Source organism: Scleropages formosus, chromosome 18 (genome assembly GCF_900964775.1).
Source record: "Scleropages formosus chromosome 18, fSclFor1.1, whole genome shotgun sequence".
Classification (NCBI taxonomy): domain Eukaryota; kingdom Metazoa; phylum Chordata; class Actinopteri; order Osteoglossiformes; family Osteoglossidae; genus Scleropages; species Scleropages formosus.
This window is the reverse complement of record NC_041823.1, coordinates 21,587,945-21,609,642: the sequence shown is the minus strand read 5'-3', so window position 1 is coordinate 21,609,642 and position 21,698 is coordinate 21,587,945. Positions and strand designations below refer to the sequence as shown.

The 21,698-nt window shown below is 45.1% G+C and overlaps 1 pseudogene; it reads left to right on the top strand.

Annotated features, from left to right (window-relative positions):
- Nucleotides 1–6,941: 6,941 nt before the first annotated feature.
- On the top strand, nt 6,942–21,000 carry LOC108922185 (guanylate-binding protein 1-like; annotated as a pseudogene).
- Nucleotides 21,001–21,698: the final 698 nt, after the last annotated feature.

The window sequence follows — 21,698 nt, the reverse complement described above, 5'->3', positions numbered from 1 at the left end:
CGTAGAGGAAGCTGAGGCTGGGGACTCGGAGGGGGACTCGTCCATTACCCTGGCTGAAGTTGCTGAGGTAGTCAAAAAACTCCTCGGTGGCAAGGCTCCGGGGGTGGATGAGATCCGCCCCGAGTTTCTCAAGTCTCTGGATGTTGTGGGGCTGTCTTGGCTGACACGCCTCTGCAGCATCGCGTGGAGTTCGGGAACGGTGCCTCTGGACTGGCAGACCGGGGTGGTGGTCCCTCTTTTTAAGAAGGGGGACCGGAGATTGTGTTCCAACTACAGGGGGATCACACTCCTTAGCCTCCCTGGGAAAGTCTATGCCAGGGTACTGGAAAGGAGAATCCGACCGATAGTCGAACCTCGGATTCAGGAGGAGCAATGCGGTTTTCGCCCTGGCCGTGGAACACTGGACCAGCTCTATACCCTCACTAGGGTGTTGGAGGGTTCGTGGGAGTTTGCCCAACCAGTCCATATGTGTTTTGTGGACCTGGAGAAGGCATTCGACCGTGTCCCTCGTGGCATCCTGTGGGGGGTGCTTCGGGATTATGGGGTTCGGGGCTCGTTGCTACGGGCTGTTCGTTCCCTGTATGACCGGAGCAGGAGCTTGGTTCGCATTGCCGGCAGTAAGTCAGACCTTTTCCCGGTGCATGTTGGACTCCGCCAGGGCTGCCCTTTGTCACCGATTCTGTTCATTATTTTTATGGACAGAATTTCTAGGCGCAGTCAGGGAACGGAGGATGTCTGTTTTGGTGGCCGCGAGATCTCGTCTCTGCTTTTTGCGGACGATGTGGTCCTGTTGGCTTCATCAAGTCAAGACTTGCAGCGTGCACTGGGGAGGTTTGCAGCCGAGTGCGAAGCGGCGGGGATGAGAATCAGCACCTCCAAATCCGAGGCCATGGTTCTCAGTCGGAAAAAGGTGGATTGCCCCCTCCGGGTTAGGGGGGAGTTGCTCCCTCAAGTGGAGGAGTTTAAGTATCTCGGGGTCTTGTTCACGAGTGAGGGAAAAATGGAGCGGCAGGTTGACAGACGGATCGGTGCGGCGTCCGCAGTAATGCGGTCATTGTACCGGTCTGTTGTGGTGAAGAGGGAGCTGAGTCGTAAGGCGAAGCTCTCAATTTACCGGTTGATCTACGTTCCTACCCTCACCTATGGTCATGAACTCTGGATCATGACCGAAAGAATGAGATCGCGGATACAAGCGGCAGAAATGAGTTTCCTCCGCAGAGTGGCTGGGCGCACCCTTAGGGATAGGGTGAGGAGCTCAGTCACCCGGGAGGAGCTCGGAGTAGAGCCGCTGCTCCTCCGCATCGAGAGGAGCCAGTTGAGGTGGCTCGGGCATCTGTTCCGGATGCCTCCTGGACGCCTCCCTGGGGAGGTGTTCCGGGCTTGTCCCACTGGGAGGAGGCCTCGGGGCAGACCCAGGACACGTTGGAGAGACTATGTCTCCCGGCTGGCCTGGGAACGCCTTGGGGTTCCCCCAGAGGAACTGGAGGAGGTGTGCGGGGAGAGGGAGGTCTGGAGTACTCTGCTCGGACTGCTGCCCCCGCGACCCGGCCCCGGATAAAAGCGGAGGAAGATGGATGGATGGATGGATAAATGTGAAGTAAAAAAATCAGACAGGGTGTCACTCCCCCAACCACCTGCAGAACTGACCACACCTGGCTGCAGCTAATCAGGAGGCAAGGGATAAAGAGGCAAACCAGGGACTCCTGAGTGCAGAAGCTTTGTTCAACAACTTATAGGGCGAAAGAAAACGCCTGTGCCCGTGAGAGCGCGTGTGACTGTGTGTGCGTGCGTCTGTGCGCGAGAATGTGACTGTGCGTGGCTGTGTACGCGCGTGTGTCCGCCTGTTACTGAGAGACTGTGTGACTGAGAGACTGTCTGTAACTGTGACTGTGGGTGTGACTGTGTGGGTGTCACTATGATTGTGTGTGTGTGTGTGTGTGTGTGTGTGTGTGTGTGTGTGTGTGTGTCGGTGACTGGGGGTGTGTGTGACTGTGTGTGTGTGTGTGTGTGTGTGTGTGTGTGTGTCGGTGACTGGGGGTGTGTGTGACTGTGTGTGTGTGTGTGTGTGTGTGTGTGTGTGGGTGACGGGCTGTGTGTGGGTGACGGTGACTGTGTGTGTGTCGGTGACTGTGTGTGTGTCGGTGACTGTGTGTGTGTGTGTGACTGGGGGTGTGTGTGTGTGTGTGACTGGGGGTGTGTGTGTGTCAGTGACTGGGGGTGTGTGTGTGTGTGTGTGTGTGTGTGTGTGTCGGTGACTGGGGGTGTGTGTGACTGTGTGTGTGTGTGTGTGTGTGTGTGTGTGTGTCGGTGACTGGGGCTGTGTGTGACTGTGTGTGTGTGTGTGTGTGTCGGTGACTGGGGCTGTGTGTGTGTGTGTGTGTGTGTGTGTGTGTGTGTCGGTGACTGGGGCTGTGTGTGTGTGTGTGTGTGTGTGTGTGTGTGTCGGTGACTGGGGCTGTGTGTGACTGTGTGTGTGTGTGTGTGTGTGTGTGTGTCGGTGACTGGGGCTGTGTGTGTGTGTGTGTGTGTGTGTGTGTGTCGGTGACTGGGGCTGTGTGTGTGTGTGTGTGTGTGTGTGTGTGTCGGTGACTGGGGCTGTGTGTGACTGTGTGTGTGTGTGTGTGTGTGTGTGTGTGTGTCGGTGACTGGGGCTGTGTGTGTGTGTGTGTGTGTGTGTGTGTGTGTGTGTGTGTGTGTGTGTCGGTGACTGGGGCTGTGTGTGACTGTGTGTGTGTGTGTGTGTGTGTGTGTGTGTGTGTCGGTGACTGGGGCTGTGTGTGACTGTGTGTGTGTGTGTGTGTGTGTGTGTGTGTGTCGGTGACTGGGGCTGTGTGTGTGTGTGTGTGTGTGTGTGTGTGTGTGTGTGTGTGTGTGTGTCGGTGACTGGGGCTGTGTGTGACTGTGTGTGTGTGTGTGTGTGTGTGTGTGTGTGTCGGTGTCGGTGACTGGGGCTGTGTGTGTGTGTGTGTGTGTGTGTGTGTGTGTGTGTGTCGGTGACTGGGGCTGTGTGTGTGTGTGTGTGTGTGTGTGTGTGTGTGTCGGTGACTGGGGCTGTGTGTGACTGTGTGTGTGTGTGTGTGTGTGTGTGTGTGTGTGTGTGTGTGGGTGACTGGGACTGTGTGACAGTGGGTCTGGGGTTCGAGTCCCACTTGGGCTGCCTTGCAACGGACTGGCGTCCCGTCCTGGGTGTGTCCCCTCCCACTCTGGCATTACGCCTTGTTTTGCCGGGTAGGCTCCGGTTCCCCGTGACCCTGTTTGGGACAAGTGGTTCTGAAAATGTGTGTGTGTGTGTGTGTGTGTGTGTGTGTGTGCAGGTGGGGGGGCAGGTCCTGCTCTCTGGTGGGTCTGGAGTTTGAGTCTGTATTGGGTGCCTTGTGACAGACTGACATCCCATCCTGGGTGTGTCCCCTCTCCCTCCAGCCTTGTGCCCTGTGTTGCTGGGTTAGGCTCTGGTTCACCACTACCCCACTTGGGACAAGCTGTTTCACTCAGTGTGTATTTGTGTGTGTTTAAAATCCATTCAAGATCACTTCCACAACCGCCTACAAACTGCATACCTTACCCTTTCTGCTGGGGGCTTTGCTAAGGTGATTGGGGTCTTCTGCAGGACAGGCCCCAGTGGCTCCTCACTGGCATCCTGTTGACAAAGTGAAAAGTTGGTCTATTCCATTGCTTAGCAAATACAACAGGAACTTACCAGCGGGCACCTATCAACAAAGAACAAACCAAATACAGGCTTGCCTCACATAAACAACACACATTAAAAGAATTCAGACTTATGAGTACATGTACTTTGTAGGAAGGAAAAGGTAAGTTCTGTCCTTTGCTAAGGGAGGGTAAAAAAAAATGTCATTTATTATTTCCTTACTAAATGCATGCATTTGGGGGGTTGTGGTGGCGCAGTGGATTGGATCGAGTCCCGCTTGGGGTGCCTTGCGATGAACTGGCATCCCGTCCTTCGTGTGTCCCCTCCCCCTCCAGCCTTTCACCCTGTGTTGCCCCGACCTCATATGGGACAAGCAGTTTCAGACGATGTGTGTGTGTGTGTGTGTGTGTGTGTGTGTGTGTGTGTGTGTGTGTGTGCGAATAACCCCAAGAACACGAAGAACATGCAAACTCCATTCACCATGAGCTGGATTCAAACCGATGCATGAACAAGCATAAAGCAGGTGGCACAATGGCACAGTGAGTAGCGCTGTTGTCTCACAGAGCCCCAATGGTGCGAGAGGACATGAGTTCAGTCTCTGCTCAGTCTGTGTGGAGTTTGCATGTTCTCCCCGTGTCCATGTGGGTTTCCTCGGGGTGCTCCGATTTCCTCCCACAGTCCAAAGACATGCTGTTCAGGTCCCCCATAGTGTGTGTGAGTGACAGAGAGAGTGTGTGTGTGTTCCACTGATGTATGGATGAGTGACCCAGTGTAAGTAGTGTATCTAGCAGTGTAAGTCACCTTGGTGAATAAGGTGTGTGGGCTGATAACACTACACAGAGTAGTTGCTTTGGAGAAAAGTGTTGCCACGCCCACATCCTTGAGCTGACGTGGAACACCTGGGGCGCGGCGCAGACTGGGGCATAAAAGGCTGCGTCAGACCAGGAGCTGATGCAGAACCTTGTTCAGCCTTGTTGTTAGCGACCTCCTAGCCTCTTGCTCTACTCCTTCTTGATCCGTCCCCTGCTTCTACTTTCCTGTACCTCCTTATGATCATCGACCGCTTGACTGTGTATCGACCTTGCCTTTTGGATTCTCCCTGTAACAATGTTCACACCTCAAAGACCGATTGCCTGTCCTTTGACCATCTCTCTTGAATTTCCCTGAATAAGCCCCGAATCCCGCTCTGCACTTGGATCCGCCGCTTCCTTTCGGAACAATCCATGACAAGTGTCTGCTAAATAAATAAACAAATGTAAATGTGTGTAATCTAACTGTGAGGCACCACTGACAATTACAATAAACACCTAATGAAAACAAAGATTTCAAGTCAAAATATGAGCACTGCTGATGTCATGCATGACAAAACATGAGCAGCCCCCATCCCCACATGTGCTGTGGCTTCTCCCACTTATCTCAGTCGTCTAAATGTTGACACCTACAAGCATCTCTCTAAAACCCTTGTGATTTTTTATCACAGTGTAAAACCTTCATCTCTCACAAGTCCTGAAAGAAAGCTTTAATGACAGTGCTAAAAAGTTTCCTTACCTATACGTGTAGAACTTCAAGTGACAAATCACATAGCACTCTGCTGAAAGACAGTATCATTTCACATGACTTTTCTGTGATTTCACTGAGTACACATTCATAATAATAATAACTTTAATAATATAATAGTTTCTGAGATGTGCATCGCTTTGGAGAAAAGCGTCAGCTAAATGAATAAATGTAAATAACATAAGGCAATTTACTAGTTCGACAGAAACAGGGGTTGCAAAGTGTTACAAGTGATTAAATGATCGATTACAAGAATTCCATCTTATGCAGTGTAACAGTGATGATGATAATAATAATAATGATGATAATTTTTATTCTATATAGCCAAAGCAAGCATGAAGCGAATATCATGTAAACAATACACACTCTATGTATCCAGCTAGGCACCAAGCCACTGAGCACGTGGACGTTAAAGATGACTCTGAAGTCGGTGTTGGGAGTACTACTAATATACTACTGGGCTGTTTTTCACTATTGCTCCGTGAGTGCAGTGCTATGTGTGTTAACACGCACCCTCCGCTCCCGAGGCACATATTCCCGCTCCCTGCCCGGCCCAGACAGGTTCTGTCCAGGGGGGCCCGGCTCTCGATTCTGGCGTCGCCTCCTCCTCCGTCCCGGGCCGTACATGCCAGGCTGACTGTGGCCGGACTCGGACATCTCTCCAGTGTGCACTAAACGAATATGAACATGAACATGTTGTATGCGTATAATTTACTGACTCAGTCTCCACAACATGTTTGGAAAATTGCCGCTGGCATTGAATTTCAGCTTAGTAAGAAGCAACATCCTTTATTAATGTAATTTTATTTCTACTATCGGAACTGCTGAAGCATAAAGTACCTATCAACACACACACACACACACACACAAAACGGAGCGTCTCTGAAATATTGGCAATAGATCTTAAAAAAGATGAGTTTATGTATATACATATATATATGTGAAAATCTATGGACCGTGTAAATAATTTAATAGCCCTCCATTGTGTCATGTTTTGGATACGCCAAGTACTTTCGGTTTCACTAAGACATGATATTAGTTTACATTTATTTCTTAAGCAGACACATTTTTCTCCATTTTCCCCATTACATCAACACGACAGCTTTTTTACTAAATTACTTGGCAGTGATTTATATCAGCTATTACCGGATTTTGTAGAACTTTAGCATCTGCTGCTGTTAAATAAGAAACATTTTTCCTTCCGCATCTCAGTTAAAATGGCGGAAAATGAGCTTCAAAAAAGTCCCAAATCCAGGAGAAAGGAAAATGACAGCTTATTTTAATCTAGGCCTATCTTAAGCAATTAAAAATATATGTAATGTAATACTGAAGCCAAACCACCTTATGGCCCATGTCATTGTACAAATAGGAACTTTTCTTAATTTTGGGGTGCAGTGATAGGGAGTGGATAGTGTAATTTTATCAAGTAAGAGGGGGTGGAATGTAGGTAAAGTGGTAGTTTTTGTCTTGCGCAATAAAGACTGGTGGACAAACTTGATGACTTGGGTGAAAGTGTGTCAATATGTCTTGCTATGCAATTCTAAAATCCACATTCAGTGGTTAAATGACAAAACTTGGAAGGGGTGTGGGAAATGTTTTATACTGAGGAAATCAGAATTTATCAAATGGTCTTCCAAATGATAGTCCATCACATCATCTATTGCATTGTTCCCTTGATTCTTAAAAATAAAGATGCCATTTTATGGTTCAGTCACTGCAGGTCAAGACAGCAGGCGCCAATAGTGACAGTCATGGAGTCCCCAGTGTGTCTGATTGAAAACATTGATGGGACCCTCAGAGTGGTTCAAGAAGCGACAGAGTATCTCATGAGGATCAATCAGCCAGTGGTGGTTGTGGCAGTGGTAGGACTGTACCGCACTGGCAAGTCTTACCTTATGAACAAGCTGGCTGGCAAGAGGAAAGGTGGGGCTGATTTCCACTCGTAAAACTATGAACACGGGTATACCCATGCCTTTTCTTGTTCTACAGTGATTATTCCTCTGTTCTGAAGAGTCTCTTTGTTCCCACCAGGATTTGCCCTGGGAGCCACCGTACAGTCCAAGACCAAAGGCATCCGGATGTGGTGTGTGCCTCATCCAGTGAAAGAGGGCCACACTCTGGTGCTGTTGGACACTGAGGGACTAGAAGATGTGGAGAAGGTGAGGAACTGATCATAATATATTTTTTAGTAAACATTAAATCAAAATAAAAATAAGTTAGTAATTGTAGTGGAAGGTTCTTCTTTCATATTGCCTTGTTCTGGTATAATAATAAAAAAGCAACATGGCGGCGCCCGCATAATAAAGCAGTATTAAAGAAATGTCTGTGTCGGAGCTTAAATGTGAAGCGTCTTATAACCCCAAGAACACTACATGGTGGCAGTGATGATAGAAAGGACCAGCGAACATACAGTCCCAGCGGAGGTACCAGCTAGTTGTAGGCTGTGAGTACGGCATTTTTTCCCGTATTGACATTCATCGCAGGGGGCACGGTGGCGCAGTGGGTTGGACCAGGTCCTGCTCTCCAGTGGGTCTGGGGTTCGAGTCCTGCGTGGGGTGCCTTGTGACGGACTGGCGTCCCGTCCTGGGTGTGTCCCCTCCCCCTCTGGCCTTACGCCCTGAGTTGCTGGGTTAGGCTCCGGTTCCCTGCGACCCTGTCTGAGACGAGCGGTTCTGAAAATGTGTGTGTGAAATTCATCATGCGTGGTAGCAAGTGCACTGCCGCCGTAGGTGCATTCAAGCCGAAATCCCTTCCTATTACTGTCGCCACTCAGCAATAATCACCCGTACAAATGGCGTCGAGATATCCAGTTATGCAGTGGGATGCTGCTGATCTCGCAGAAGCGTTTAAGCTGTTCAAGCAGAAGATGCTGCTGGTGTGCGAGGATAATGGCATCGCGAACAGTCCCGATGTTGCGAGGAAGATTAAAATAGGGATTGGCAATGAAGGACCACGGAGACTGAATGCGTCCGGCTTGACTGACGACGAGCAGAAACGTCCCGAAAAATTATGGGAGTTATTTGAAAAGCAATTAAAGGTTGCTGTGAACTTCAGGATTCGCAGATTAAGCTTAATGCAGTATCGACAGCGGGAAAATGAAACCCTTCATGAGTTTGTCACTAGAACCCGACTACAAGCACAGTTATGTGAATTCTCCGAGGACGAAATGCAGGAGAGAATCGTGGAGCTTGTCATAATGAGCACGTCCATGGATAACTTCCACAGAGAGCTGTTGGGAAAAGAAAAAGGGTTCACGCTTCAGGACATGCTCATGGAAGGCAGAAAACATGAAGCTGCACTCATCGGCACCCACCAGTTACAGACTCTACAGGAATAGAAAATCGATCACATCGTGATGAAAAAGCCATGTGGCCATTGTGGGCTACACCACAAACCCCACGCATGCCCGGCGTATAAGGAGGTGTGCAAGGGTTGTGGGAAGAAGGGGCATTGGAAGAAGATGTGTCAATCTGAAAAAGGTAGAGAATGTAATGAGAGACGACACAGGCCTGAGAAGAGAGACGGCAGGAAGAAAAAGGGTGCAAAGAAGGTTGATGCTGTGAGGGCAAGCAATGATTGCTCCAAGGCAACCGATGACAGCTCTGAAAGCTCCGAAGATGAATTTGCCGAAAAGTTTCATAGCATAGACACACACAGCACAGAGGTTCACACCCGAGATGAAGCCTATACAACAATTAAAATCAAATATCCTGGCTGCAACAAGTCAAAACTCATGAAAATAAAAATAGATCCGGGTGCACAAGGGAATGCACTCCCACGCCGTACCTTCTGACAGATGTATGGCAATATTGACCCGACAGAAGTCCTGAAACCGATGGGTATGACGAAGCTGACGTCTTACAGTGGTTACTCCATACCATGTTTCGGGAAGCTCCCCATGCAATGCAAATATGACACGTCCGGGTGGGTGAGTACAGAATTCCGTGTCGTAGATGCTAATGGCCCAGTGTTACTCGGGTTACCAATGTGCACTGCCCTGAATTTGCTCACTTTCAATTGCCGTCTGGAATCCTTAGAAAAGGCTCCAATCAAGGTGAGTGCTACAGAGGATCTAATAAAATTATACCCAACACAGTTTGACAGGATTGGTAAATTAGAAGGCCCAGCACGAATCATTTTGAAGGAAGACGCAGAGCCACACGTTGATCGCCCAAGAAAATTTAACATCAACCTTAAACCAAAAATGAAGGATGAGCTCTGTCGCATGGAGAAACTAGGGGTCATCAAGAAAGTGAGAGAACACACAGACTTGTGTTCCAGTATGGTATGCAGCCTCAAGAAAGACGGGTCACTCCATTTGTGCCTGGACCCTAAGAGACTTAACGAAGCGATCAAGAGATGTCCCCACAAAACCCCTGCATTAGAAGAGATAAATCCGGAATTCCATGGAGCAAAGTGGAACAGCAAGCTCGATGCTAAAGCTGGGTACTGGAGTGTACAACTCGATGAACAATCACAGGCGCTTACTACATTCCACACACCCCTAGGGCGTTATTGCTTCACACGCCTACCTTTTGGCCTCAACATAAGCCAAGACATATTCCAGCAGCACACGGACGAAATCTTGGAAGGCCTGGAAGGGTGTGCTGGAATTGCAGACGACATTTGTGTATTTGGCAAGACAGAAGAAGAGCATGACAAACGCCTATTGTCACTCCTTGAAAGGGCGAAGGAGACAGGGCTGGTGTTCAACTCGGACAAGTGCTTCATAAAGCGGAGATGAATTGCATTCTTCGGGAATGTTTACAGCGAAAATGGAATCTCACCAGACCCAGATAAGGTAAAAGATATAAAAAACATGCCTAGCCCACAGGACAAGGAAGATCTCCAATGCTTCCTAGGACTACTGACATACATGGGTTCCTTCATACCAAACTTGAGCCAGAAATCTGCAAGCCTGCGTGAGTTCCTGAAAAAGGAAGTGCCAAACGACTGGTCGGAAGATCACCAACGAGCCTACGATATGCTCAAAGATGCAATATCAGAGCATTCTAGTATGGCATACTTTGACACCGCAACTTCAGTAACACTTGAAGCTGACGCCTCGCTGAAAGGACTGGGTGCGGCACTCCTACAAAACAGGCGCCCAGTGGCATTCGCATCAAAGACCCTAACTCCTACTCAAGCTAATTATAGCAACATCGAACGGGAAATGCTTGCACTTGCGCATGGAATAGAGAGGTTCCATACTTACCTATATGGCCGGCATCTCTACATCAACACAGATCATAAGCCCTTGGAGATGATCTGCAAGAAACCAATAATAACAGCCCCACCAAGACTGCAGCGCATGCTCCTCCGAATCCAAGGATATGACTTCACTGTCACATATGAGCCAGGGCATCAAATGGTTCTGACCGACACGCTATCACGACTGCCAAACCCAGGGGACAACACTGCTGTGAAGGTGGAACCAACCGTCCACGCAATCACCTTTGACCTCATAAACTTCAGCCTCGTGAAACAAAACGAGTTGAAGGTCGAGACTCGACAGTGCCCCCTCCTCAATGCACTTGCTGAGGTGGTATACCAGGGATGGCCTGAGAAACTCCCAGAGCTACCCGGTGATCTGCGAATATTCTGGCCATATCGAGACACAATCGGCATCGATAATGGCATTCTCTTTAAAGGAAAGCAAGTCATCATTCCAGAAAGAATGAGGCATGACATCCTTACACAGCTTCACAGGAGCCATCTTGGTATCGAGAAGACAAGACTGCTTGCGAGGGATTCTGTCTACTGGCCGAACATGAACAAGGATATAGAGAGGACTGTAAAGGCATGTCGATTCTGTCAAGAGGATCAAGACCAAAACAGAAAAGAGCCAATGATCGAGAACGAGGTGTCACTGAAGGCGTGGCAGACTATTGGGACGGACCTTTTTGAGATTAAAGGAAGGCAGTTCATCATCATCGCGGATTATTACTCAAAGTATCCATTCATAAAGGAACTACAAAGTCCAGTGACATCCAAGTTTGTCACGAATGTTTTCAAAGAGTTATGTGGCATGCTCGGAAGGCCTGACCAAATAAGATCTGACAATACTCAGCAACAGAATTCACTAACTTCTGCAAAGAATGGGGTATAACACATACAACATCGTCGTCCCACTATCCCCAATCCAACGGTTTTATCGAGCGCCAAGTCCGAACCGTGAAATCATCCATTAAAAAGTGCATAAAAGCCAGAGAAAGCATATCACAGGCTCTTCTCAACATTCGCGCCACTCCAGTTGACAATAAACTCCCGTCCCCTGCAAAAATGCTGTTTGGCAGAACTATTGCCACCCTTCTGCCATCATGAAAAGGAGACGCTACTGACAATGTCAAACACAGGCTCATGCAGAGAAATGAGATGATGAAGCACCAGTATGATGCCCATGCCAGGAAAGATCCACTTCCACCACTGTACCAAGGCCAAGAAGTGAGGGTCCTGGACAATTCTACGAAAACCTGGACTCCAGGGAAAGTCATAACCCAATGCCCAGAACCAAGGTCATATGTTGTTGAGACTTCCAGCGGCGCGTCCCTAAGGAGAAACAGGAGACACTTGAGAGAAACACACCCACCACCAAGTTCAACCACATCACAAAGTGACACACCCCAGATCACTGATGATACCACGCAAGAGTGCCCGGTTACCAAAACCGAGGTGGGAAATCACCCTGATGTGATCCGTACGCAATCTGGCCGTACCGTTAAGAAACCAGACAAATATCAATAAAGGAAAAGAACACATCCCAACATGAGTAAGATGGTCTGCCCCTAGGTAACTTTACTGATAATTTCTTAGAATATCTCTGTTCCATTGTGAAGACGTAAAAGGGCACGAACTCTTGTTGTCTTATGTTATGTATATTAGTTATGTTCACACTTTTCATTTAGCAGTGTAACTTGGGGGGGAGAGTAAGCTTGTACATACCTTTCGTGAAAGCATCGTTATGTCGAGGGATATTATTGATGGGTCTTACAGTTGTATATTCCAATTGAAAGATCTTTTCAAAGTTTGTAGGTAACTTCGTTTAATGTGATATTTGTTTTCGTTGTATAATGAGGGGGATGTAGTGGAAGGTTCTTCTTTCATATTGCCTCGTTCTGGTATAATAATAAAAAACCAACATGGCAGCACCCGCATAATAAAGCAGTATTAAAGAAATGTCTGTGTCGGAGCTTAAATGTGAAGCGTCTTATAACCCCAAGAACACTACAATAATCTATACATGTCAGACTACACACAACCAGTTTCTGCTTCAAATCTCCACGAAACACTTTTCTGACACTTGGGCAGTTGTGAAATTCCGAACAAAAGAAAGAAAAACAAAAGCACGCACACGCACACGCACACGCACACGCACACACACCTCCTGAACCGCTTGTCCCATACGGGGTCACGGGGAACCGGAGCCTACCCGGCAACACAGGGCGTAAGGGACACACCCAGGACGGGACGCCAGTCCGTCGCAAGGCACCCCAAGCAGGACTCGAACCACAGACCCACTGGAGAGCAGGACCCGGTCCAACTCACTGCACCACCACACCCCCATGATGAAAACAATGACTGTCTATTTCAAATGAGGAAATGTCGCAGTAGAAAAATGGAAGGCAGATGTCATGAGCTTCCCAAAATCTAGGCAGGACTGCCATTTGGAAATTTTTTGAACTTCTGATAAATTCACAAAACCCATTCTGAAGCAAAACACATGAGAATTGGAGGTCCAAGCAGGAGAACAAAGCAGTATGGTGTAATGAGTTGTATTCTACACTTTCAGAGATCAGGACAAGTTCGTTTTTGGATTGAAACCAGAGAGTTTCTTAATGCCACAACATCTGTTGCAAACTTCCTATATATAGTTTGTCTTCTGTATTTATGTGTGTATCCATTTTATGGGAATCTGTGTATGTCAAAGAGTTTATCTTTGTATAAGTGCAAACATTGTTTCTTTACTGCGTTTTCATACCAAAGCAACAGTGGCTCCATACATGCACTTCAAGTGGTTCAGAATTTGTTTCTCATGAATACCAGCATGAAGTTGCATACCTTCCATGTCACAGCAAGGTGCCAAATGTGAATATCATTTGGACAAGGTGTTGAAAATCTGCCTTTCACATAGACCTTCAACACCTCAGTTTCTTTATAGAGTCTTTCCTTGACCAGTGCTGCAGGATCCCCTGCAAAGTAGTTCAACACTTTCAAGACACCGTTCTAAGGAGAAATGAAACAGTTCTGAATTCAAAGTATTACCAAAATTTAACTTTAATTTTTTTTATATACTTTGTATTATTTGCAACCAGTGTTTTTGGTGTCATTTAAAAACTGTTTGTCTTTTATTCTTTGGCATTTTCACCTGCGTGTTTCCAGGGAACACCACCAGATGAACAGACTGGACTCTAACTGTAACTAATAAAGTTATATTTAACCTGGTGATGTGGGCTGACTTCTTCAGGGTAACTAGAAGAATGATGCCTGAATCTTCTCTCTTGCCATCTTGCTGAGCAGCACTGTCTACAACCGTCGAGGCACTATAGACAACCAAGATCTGGAAAACCTCCAGTATCCTGTTGAATTATAGTACAATAAAACGTGTGCTCAACTCAGAGAAGGGTTGGCTGATCACAGCAGTATTCACCCCAGACAAGCTTACTTCAAGAAAGCTCCTTGCATAGGTCACTAGTCACAGTTTCTGGTTGTAGTTTGTGTAAAAGGGCTTTAAACAATGTGGGATTTGCTCATTGTGATGTAATAATTTACTTTGATCTTTTGCGTTAAAATGCTGAAATAGAACAAGAGTGGGTAATACTGTTCAGTGCTATGTGTGGGACAACATACTGTGTTTTGAGTCACAACCAGGAAGCATCAAGACATTTTACTGGTTGTAAGTTGAACCAGAAATCTCCAGCAGGCCATCGTTCCTCAACCTCTGCAGATACGTCACAGAGTTGACAGAACGGATTAAGGTCAAAGCCCCCAGTGCTTCATCTGCCGAGGATGATGATGCCGAAGACGCCCAGTTTGTTCAGTTCTTCCCCAGTTTTGTGTGGGCTGTGAGGGACTTCACTTTGCAACTGGAGATAAATGGGAGGCAGGTGAATGAAGATCAGTATCTTGAACATGCACTGACTCTTAAAAAAGGTAAGAATCATGCTACAAGTGATTATACATCGGTGATGTTAGTGCTACACTAGTCCGTTGGGTTGTTTAAATTTCATAAAGAACCACTGAAAAAGAACAGACCCCGGCAACGTTTGATACGGTAGCTATTCCTGCCCCCCACTGGCTGATGTAAGGATAACATTCTTACACCACTACCTCATATACTGTATAATATATACATAGTTGACAATATTGTAGAACCAAAACATTCCATCTTAACTGTCTTTAATATAGAGTGATGCAGAATTTTAAATTTTAATCTTCCTAATGTCATACTTTCAGTTTCTCTCAAAAGTACTCTTATGCATAATTCTGAAGAGTGGAAAGGATTACAAGATCTGTGGAGAATTTAGAAGAGTAGTTTTTTTCTACTGCAGTCATGTGTACATTATGATTTTATTATTCTAAGTACCTGCGTATTACGTTTGAGTAAGCATTTCAGTTAGACCCACATTTTTCTTTGTTCTAACAATGACCACCACTTTTTTCTTTTACCATAGGCAGGGACAGGAGGACAGTTGATTACAATCTGCCACGGGAGTGTATTCATAATTACTTCCCAACCAGGAAATGTTTTATATTTGAAACCCCTGCACCCCCAGAGAAAATGGCACACCTCGAGTCTATGACGGAAAGTGAATTGAGTCCATCATTTCAAGCAGTTGCTTTTGACTTCTGTAACTACATCTTCAAAGAAAGCAGTGTGAAAAAAGTGAAAGGAGGGCTTCCCCTTATAGGAAGAAAGGAGTCCAGTTTTCAAATGGGCGCTTGCACTTTGTGTGGAATTTGACTATTAATTTGTACAAATTCATTGTTGTGTTGGTTTTGCAATAAAGAATATGCTTCTTTTCTCCTCAAAAATGAGCACATGTCTGAGAAAGTTTGCAGGCAACTACTGTCAGAGCTGTCTGAGGATATGGCCAACAAGCTGGAAAAGGGGTTTTATACTAAACCTGGTGGATATGAACCTTGTTCAGATCATGACAGTTACTAAATATCGCAAAAGGCCAAGGGCATTAAGGTAGGTATTATGGATAAATCATTTCCTGTGGTTGCTCAATTAATTATGACTTTAGCAACTATCACCTAGACCCACATATATGAATATGCAAATCAGCCTAAAGGAGAATGGTTAGGTGCTCACACCTAGGCTGTTGGTTGAATTCCCAGAAGAAAAAAAAAATGCTGTTATGTCACTGATATAAGTGGATGGCCTATTCATATTTTCAAATATTAAAAACTCCAGCTGAACAAATGCAAACAAACTGCACCCATATAAGTTTTTTTTTTTATTACATACATTGTACAAAATTTTTTAAACCAGTATTTGGTCTACTTCAAATTCCTCTTGGCTACAATTTTGTCTGAATGCAAGGTCAAAACTCATAGCACACTTCATTTACTGTATATTGGTAAAGAATGCTACCAATTATGTGATGTCTTATTGGCCTTTGAGAATATTTTGAAGCATTAAAGTACATTAATGCATTTTTACAAACAAGCTTTCATATTTCTATAGAGGTAACTTGTTTTTCTTTTTTCCCCCCCTCTAAGTCCAATTATGAAAATCTCTAGTGTAAGTACTTTGTCCTTCTCCTACAACACTGAGAAGGAGTTTAACTCCAGGAAACTTATGAGAATAATTACTACAAAATAATAAATCTGTTTTACAGGCAGAGCAGGTCTTGGAGAACTTCCTGAAGGAAAACAGTGTGGAATCAAATTCAGTTCTTCAGGCTGACAAGAAGATCTGTGAAAAGAGGAAAATACATGGTAAGTGCCTTTGCAAGTATTAATTGTTTACTGAATTGAGCTACACTTTGTTTTAAAATCTTTGTTATGAGGATGCACATCTCAGGAATTTGGCTGAAGTGACCCATCTGCAGGTAACTGTGTGCCAATTCTGTCATGCAGAGCTTCAGAATAACATACCCATGCCAGTTTATTCATAATGGGAGATGGATTTTTGCATGTCACCCACAACATTAAATCATGTTGTGTGTCACGGCCCACGAGGGTAATGCCCCTCTTCGCCAGAGGCGGCGCCACTTAGTGCCGCTAGTCAACACCCACTTACCAGTTCACAGTCTCATAGGTCACGGAGGTATAAAAGGAGCAAGCATAGCAAGATCAGTTGTGGATTCTTAATCAGTGGCTCTAGTATTCTTTCCTGGCGATCGGTAGTCTCTTGTTCCCTTGGTTTGTTTCATAGGTGTTTATGTTCCAGTCCCAAGTGCCCGTCCTGTCAGCACCTGCCTCTTGTTCTCCAGTCCTGGTCCAATGTTCCAGTCCGGTATTTCATCACGTCTCTGAGTTGCAGTCATACTCACGGAGTAGCGTTTCGCTGTTCACCTTAGTTCGAAAAACAGTGCGTGTTTCCTTGTCCCGCGTTTCCTGTTTCACTTCCACCAAGTGCTTTACAGTCTGCACCGCGCACTTCTAATAATATCACTCTGCACGTGGGGTCATTTTACTTTTCGTCCGTGTTCGGACGTAATGGCAACGCGCGTCCATGTCGGGCTCCTGTCCGGCCTACGTGCCTGTAATTCAAAAATTTTCTGTCATGGTCGCGTCTGAGGGAAGCGGCGGACCCAAGTGCAGAGCGGTAATCGTGGTGTCTTCGGGGAAATCCAAGAGAGGAGGTCAGAGGACGGGCAAAGGGTCTTCGAGGTGCGATCGTCGTAACAGGGAGGATCCAAAAGGCGAGGTCAGTGTACAGGCAAGAGGTCGATGATCCGAAGGAGGCAGTAAATCGGGAGAACAAGGGACGGGTTCGGGAACAGGAAATTACCTGGAGAAGGTCGCTAACGAGGAGGCAGATCAAGGTTCCGCATCAGCTGGTTGTCTGACGCAGCCTTTTATGCTGCGGTCTGCGTTGGGTCACAGGTGTTCCGTGTTGGCCCGGAGGTGTGGGCGTGGCATTTTCTTTAAAACTGTGTGCTTATAAATTTAAAGAAATATTGTTCCAGATCTATTCATAGAGTCAAAATGCATTGTTAATTTGTTTTTACACAGTATCTTTCTGAGAAGCAATAGCCCTTTATGCTGATAATTGAATAATGTAAAACAATTAACCTTGGCTGCAGCCTAAAAAGTGTGGTGGTGTAGATGACAGAGCATTAAAATTCCCAAGTTTGGATCTTGGGCTTAATGGCCAAATGGCTGCAGAGCTCCTTTTGGATATGAGAATGTAGTTGCAGTTACTATTCCATTCAATTCACTTTGACACGATCAGGGTCAGGAACAGGCAAAGGTCTTTCAGGGCATAAATGTCACAAAGCAGGCAATCCAAACTTGGTAGTCAAAGAGAACGGGCAAGGGTCAAAACCAGGAACAATATAACAGGCAGGACTCAAAGAGCAAACCGAAGATGCTGAGACTGCAAGACCACTAGGGCAACTGCAAGAATCCGTGTTGACATGTGGACACGGAGCTCTTTCCATCCTGGGTCTTTTTAACTGGTCGCAGGTGTTGCCGCTTTGCTTGTTCCCAGGGTCATGACAGATACACACTTTTGTGTGTAAAAATTTCATTCTCTCCTTACTGGAAATCTGAAATTCAAAGCTGTTAGGTAACATCTAGTTGAGCAACTTTTCACAAATATATTTTATTGGCTCACTCACTGTTCTATTGCAACAGATAAAGGAATGTTTATCACTGTGCTCATGGTGATTTATCATTCCTTCAGGACTATTATAAAAGTTAAACAGTCACTATTTCAACAGCAGGCTTTAAATTCTGTGGCATAATTTATCATCATTCAAATCTCAACTGAATAATACAAAACTCAGTAATGATTGAATTTTCAATAAAATGTAAGTAATTAAAATGCCAGTAGAGTTTTTATTTAAAAACTGTAGACTCTACTTTCTAAAATCGTAGGTAAAGTTGTTTTCTTCCTACTCCACTTTTCTCTCTCCTTTCCTCCCATTATTATAACTGAATAAACAGAATAAAAGATGAAAGCTGCCATGTTGGAACAGGAGAAGAAAGCTGAAGAACAGAAAAGGCTAGAGTTGGAAAGGACCCTCCAGGACGAACGTAGGAGTCAGGAGGAAAAATTGCAAATGATGAGAGAGAAGATGGAGGAAGATTTGAAGAGCCAAAGGAAGGAGGCTGAGAGAGCCCTGGAATGCAAGCTCAAAGAGCAGAAGGATCTCCTGGAGAAGGGTTTCAAGGACAAGGCTGAAATGATGAGTCGAGAAATTGAAAATCTTAGAGCAGAGAGACACAAAGAAGAAGTCGGGCAATTTTTTTTTTTTTTTTTTACAATTCATCTCTTTCTGCCGATAGGTTGTGGACTCCAGGCATTGTCCACTGTCTATTAATACAAAGCCCTGAAGAAAGGGTTAGGGTTTTGAAAGCAGCTGTGTTCCTTGCTTTTCTGCATTTATGCCATCAAAAGGTGTAACTTGGAAACAATTGTAAATTGGAAAAACTGAGATTTTATGTATACGTTATGAAATTGTATCAATAAATATGGTGTACTCCATGTTAATTTGGCTTAATTTATAATACATTTAAGTTTCTGAAACATCAATGTTAAACTCTTAGTGATTCTTAAATTATCCTCAGCAAAGTCTTAACTGATGTTTCCATTGCTTCGTTTTTTTTTTTTTCTTTTTTTTTAAATGAACCAATATACATTTTGCTCTCCAGCATTAAGGCTTTTTATTATACTCTTACAGAGGGTTTAATTTTCGAGGTGAACAAATCAGAGGTCAACACTGATGACCAAACTAGGGATTCTGGAAAGAACTGTGCGAGGTGGGAGATATCATTTCCAGTCCTTGTCTGCTGTCGCAGAAGAGACACAGAGAGTAGTTGTGTTTGAGCAGAAAATGAGGAGAGAATCAGAGCAACGGCAGCTGGCAAAAAACAGCTTGAGGATGAGAAGATACGTTTCCAAGAGAACATTCATGCTCTGCAGGTAAAGCCAGAGCATTTTTTCAGCAGAATATGCACATTTCATTATCTTCTACACCAAGGATGTAAGATCATTTCTGGTCTAATTTTTTGTTACTTTCTCAGGTTCTTTTAATATACTACTAGAACTGACAAAGATAAGTTTTGACATAAAAAAGATGCATGTATAATGAAAATTTTGAATACTTTTTCACATCACGGTATGCACTTTTGTGAAACATGAAATATTTCTAAGTTTTAGTTGCATGTCAGGTATAGTGCTTTATTAAACTGTTTTTTTCTTTAAAGATGACAAATAAAATTCAACTTCTGTTCTTTTTTTTTAACTGATTTACTGTTAATCTCTCTACAGTTCAATTCACTGTTATTCAAGTTTGTCCTGGAGACTACAGGGAATTTTTACTGTAACATAGTCACAATGCCAGTTTTAACCTGCTAAATGGTGTGGTATTGAACACCAGCTGAAACATTGACATAGCCCAGCAATAATATGAATGTCCAGTCTCTGGGACTGGAACTGGACTGAAACTTTTATTATTCCTCAGTATGCTGATACCCACCGACATTTTTTCAGTGATGTTCTGTGAATGCTCGGGGAGTTATTTGATAGTTTTGGATTGTGTTGCGAGTGGTATTTATAAAGCCTTAAGATGGGTGGTTATTGATGAATATGCCCATTTAGTTTAACTCCAAATGATAAAAACTATTCAAATTATACACATATTAAGGAGCCAAAACTAAGGAATGAGTAGGGAAAAGAATAAGTATAACTGTCTGTTTGCTGCATGATCTTTCTTAGGAGAAGGTGGCACATGAGGCACCTCTAGCTGAACAAGAGATGGAGCGTGCTTTGCAAAGCAAGCTGCAGGAACAGGAGCAGCTCATGAGCAGAGGTTTTCAAGAAAAACAGGCAGCCATGCTGGAGGAGATCCAGAAGCTTCAAGAAGAGATGAAAGAGACCAAGGAGAGACAAGAAATGGATCGTGTTGAATTGATTAAGAATGTTACCTCTGCCATCTCTGAGGGGGTCAACCACTACATGGAGTATAAGAAAATCCGTGAGCAGCCCAAACTGCTCGTCCAACAAGACCAGGTGAAGTTTAACATGTATCAGAGTAGGCTACATTTCAGCAGAAGGGGTGAAAACTCCAACTTTCAAGATAGTCCACATGGCCCTGACTTATCCAAGAAATATTTGAAGGCTCAGGGAGTTCCAGAGCCAAGACAACAAAGTCAAGGGAACACTAACCAAGCCCCTAAACAGACAAGCTCTTCAAAGGCTTCCTCAGGGACTGAAGGTGAAAAAAACATGAAGCAGAAAAAAGGTAATTCTGTCTGAAAAGTTCTCAGTTCATGAAATTTCAAGAGAAAAATTCTGATTGCTTTATATACATACACACACGGGCACACACCTTCTGAACCGCTTGTCCCATACGGGGTCGCAGGGAACCGGAGCCTACCCGGCAACACAGGGCGTAAGGGACACACCCAGGACGGGACACCAGTCCGTCACAAGGCACCCCAAGCGGGACTCGAACCCCAGACCCACTGGAGAGCAGGACCTGGTCCAACCCACTGCACCACTGCACCACCACACCCCCTCACCAAATGAATAACTACGTAGAAATATTCTTTTCTTAAGTCTACGACTTATTGTGCAGGGTTTCTCAGCCTTTGTCCTAGAGAGTGAGAAGGGTTGATGGGTTTTAGCCATCATAAGTTCAAAATTTCTTTTAAAATTGTCAGATTTTAATCCTCAAGGAAAAGAGTTGGCATCCCTGGTCTGTGGTATCATAAGAGCTTGAGATCACTTGTCTGGTGGAAGGCTTATTCTAATGGTTTTTTCACTCCTTTCATGCATCTCAATGGAAATTTCAAAACTGTTTTTAAACATTAATAAAGGTAGCTCACAGTTAAGTTTCAGAAGCCTCATACCGAGTCCAGCTTTGTCAAAATAAGTCTTACATAAGTTCAAGATGTCAAACGAGCATTAAAGTTAAGGTTTTAATGTATGAAATCTACTGTATGATTGCAGTCTTGGAATAGAATGTTTTATATGATGCAATAGAACGTTCCTCTTTCAGTCAGCTTGGGATCAAGGGAGTGGTACTAGGATGGTTTGAATCCTACCTATCTGACAGATCCTATCAAGTGGTCTGGCAGAGCTCTCATTCTTCTCGTCTGCCTCTCTCAACCGGTGTCCCCCAGGGCTCAGTACTTGGTCCTTTTCTCGATCTACACCTCCTCCCTCAGCCTGGTCATAGCCTCCCATGGATTCAAATATCACTGCTATGCTGATGATGCCTATCTCTTCCTTTCCTTTCCACCCGGAGCGTCAGACATTTCCGCAGGCATTGCTGCCTGCCTGTCGGACATCTCTGCATGGATGTCTGATCAC